Raw genomic sequence first — 3,224 nt, forward strand, 5'->3', positions numbered from 1 at the left:
GAAAGGAGCTCCAATTAATTGTACAATTCAAGGTGGGGGTGGTTATAGACCAACATGAGCTGGAACAAGAAAGTTACACTAGGCAAAAGCAGATTGGTTATTGCCAGGCTATTTCCTTACACAGAGCAAAGAGAAGCCTTGCTTAGAGCCACGTCAGGTACCTTGTGCTGAGCAGAACACTGATTAGTTGATGTAAACCTTCCTTTTCTGGGAGAGCCCAGCCTAGAAACCTAGCTGAAAGTCCTGATTTCCTGACATGGAAGCAAGCTTCAGCGAGGGCCCAATCTGGTTACTTCAACACTTTCCTAAATCTGATTCAGACTGCCTAGCATGTGTACATTATTGCGTGTTCTTAAGGGGTTATGTGTGTTGTGTTATGAACACCTAGATGCAGAGGTGGAGCTTGTCTGTAGGGACCACGGTAGAAAGCTGCTAGCTGATTTCTTTATCTCACACTGCAGAAGAAGGGTTATATGGAAAAGGCAACTGCCCATCTAAGGAAAGGTTAAAGGTATATTGAGAAGCCGGCTAGAGCACATGTTAGGGGAAGCGCACTGATTGAAACCTCCCACCCTGGCCAGGCACCATAGTAACCATTTGCATGAGTTGTTTTATGACAAAAGATCCTGATAAGGAATATGGAACTAATAAGCCACCACCAACTGGAAGGGTTCGGGAAAGGTCTAAAGGAGACACCGCGTGTCCATCCACTTCCCAGAATCCCTCTCGTTAGCATTCATCTTGGCTGAGCGATGCGTGAGCCACCAGGAAAGACTCTGAATTAGAATGATTGGCCAAAGACCACCTGGAAACTAATCCCATCACCATAAAACCCGACATTGCAAACCACGCGGCAGAGCAGTTCTCCTGGGTTCCCTTACCCTACTGCTCTCCATCTGGGTGCCTTTTCCCAATAAAATCTCTTGCTTTGTCAGCACATGTGTCTCCTTGGACAATTCATTTCCGAGTGTTAGACAAGAGCCCAGTTTCGGGCCCTGGAAGGGGTCCGCCTTCCTGCAACACACAGACTCCATCTAGAGTCACATTGCCTTGTTTGAATCCCAGTTTTAATTCTTACCAACTGTGTGACTTCAGTCAAAAAATTAACCTCTCTGTGCCTCTTTCCTTTTTCATTAACTAGAGATAATAAAAGTACATAAAAGTCATTAACTTGTTATAAGAATTAAATTAGTTAATATTTATAAAATGCCTAAAACAGCCAGAACACTGTAAGTACCTTGTAAGTGTTAAATAAACTTTTTCATATGAAAATTTTTTTATTTGGGAAATTAACAATGAAATAACCAGTTTGAGAGTCCACATTCCACAGAAGGCTAGAGCTGAGTTTCGTTATGTAAATATGTACCAGAAGGTGAGCTGTTTGATTTATTGGTAAGAAGAAAATATGGCAAATGATAACAATAACAAGCAACTTATTGGATAACGGGCTTTGCACAATGTCTTTAATTAATACATTCATTAAAAAATTTTTATTAAGAATCAGCTATGCACGAAGCATAGTGAAAGGCACTAGATATACTACATTTGTCTAGGATGGGTGTGAATCCTGCCCTGTGGGCTCCAAGAGGAGACGTGAAGGATGAGATGGTGCCCAGGAACCAGGACAGGTAAGGACAGCTTTAGCAAGGCTAGGACCTGGGAGCAGGACACACTTGAGTTTTTATTAATAGCAGCTGAAAGGCAATTTGGGTGGTTGATAGTGGAGGCAAGAAGATGGCCAGCAGGGGATGATTCTCTGGGCATGTTTCACTTGATGTCTCTAAGGCCCTAGACCTGACATTGACTCCCCTTGATTTTCATGTTGCTTCTACCCCCTTGGTTTTCTCCCTTCTTATACTGGGGTGACTGCAGCCATGAAATTAAAAGACGCTTACTCCTTGGAAGGAAAGTTATGACCAACCTAGATAGCATATTGAAAAGCAGAGATATTACTTTGCCAACAAAGGTCCGTCTAGTCAAGGCTATGGTTTTTTCCAGTGGTCATGTATGGATGTGAGAGTTGGACTGTGAAAAAACCTGAGTGCCGAAGAATTGATGCTTTTGAACTGTGGTGTTGAAGACTCTTGAGAGTTCCTTGGACTGCAAGGAGATCCAACCAGTCCATCCTAAAGGAGATTAGTCCTGGGTGTTCACTGGAAGGACTGATGTTGAAGCTGAAACTCCAATACTTAGGCCACCTGATGCTAAGAGCTGACTCATTTGAAAAGACCCTGATGCTGGGAAAGACTGAAAACAGGAGGAGAAGGGGATGACAGAGGATGAGATGGTTGGATGGCATCATTGACTCGATGGACATGGGTTTGGGTGGACTCCAGGAGTTGGTGATGGACAGGGAGGCCTGGCGTGCTGTGGTTCATGGGGTGGCAAAGAGTCAGACACGACTGAGCGACTGAACTGAACTGAACTGAGAACCTCAGACTGTGACCTTATTTGGAAATAGGATCTTTGCAGATGTAATTGGTTAAGATGGTTAGTTAGATGGATTAGGATAAGCCTTAATACAGTGACTAGTGTTCTTATGGGCTTCCCTTATAGCTCAGTTGGTAAAGAATCCGCCTGCAGTGCGAGAGACCTGGGTTCCATCCCTGGTTTAGGAACATCCCCTGGAGAAGGAAAAGGCTACCCACTCCAGTGTTCTGGCCTGGAGAATCCCATGGACTGTATAGTCCATGGGTCACAAAGAGTTGGACATGACTGAGTGATTTTCAGTTTCACTTTTCAGTGTTCTTATAGGAAGTCCATGTGAAGACAGAAAGATGAAGGCCATGTGATGACAGAAGCAGAGACTGAAAGGATTCAGCTCAAGCCAAGGAATGCCAATGATTGGCCAGCAACCACCAAAGCTGGATGATTCAGCATAGAATAGATTCGGCTTCAGAAACTCCAAGGAACCAAACCTGCTGGCACTTTGATTTTGGACCTCTAGACTCCTAAACTGTAAGACAATAAATTTCTGCTGTTCTAAGCCACCCAGTTTGTGGTGATTTGTTATGCTGGCCTTAGGAGACTCTTACGCATCTCTTCAACTGTGCATTCTCAGTCCTTTCTTGTTTTCCTCTTCCTGTGCATACTCTTGGTGTGATGCAGGGTTTCCATTCTTTGTTGATCTGCTTTCTTTACACCCTTTCCTTGGCTCCTGTTGACAAACAGCTTTACTACCAACTCATGGCAAATAGGAAAGAAGTCTGGGAGTCAGCTTGGAT

The 3,224-nt window shown here is 44.0% G+C and overlaps 1 long non-coding RNA gene across 2 annotated transcripts; it reads left to right on the forward strand.

The window, feature by feature from the left end:
- Positions 1–205: 205 nt before the first annotated feature.
- LOC129644980 (uncharacterized) lies at positions 206–2,951 on the forward strand. 2 transcript variants are annotated; one of them, XR_008711099.1, is made up of 3 exons: positions 206–1,372; positions 1,499–1,628; positions 2,744–2,951. It is a non-coding gene; the product is annotated as an uncharacterized LOC129644980 (long non-coding RNA). The 2 variants fall into 2 exon arrangements; XR_008711100.1 differs by having other exon boundaries at positions 206–1,229; positions 1,554–1,628.
- The last annotated feature ends 273 nt before the right edge of the window (positions 2,952–3,224 follow it).

Source organism: Bubalus kerabau, chromosome 2 (genome assembly GCF_029407905.1).
Source record: "Bubalus kerabau isolate K-KA32 ecotype Philippines breed swamp buffalo chromosome 2, PCC_UOA_SB_1v2, whole genome shotgun sequence".
Classification (NCBI taxonomy): domain Eukaryota; kingdom Metazoa; phylum Chordata; class Mammalia; order Artiodactyla; family Bovidae; genus Bubalus; species Bubalus kerabau.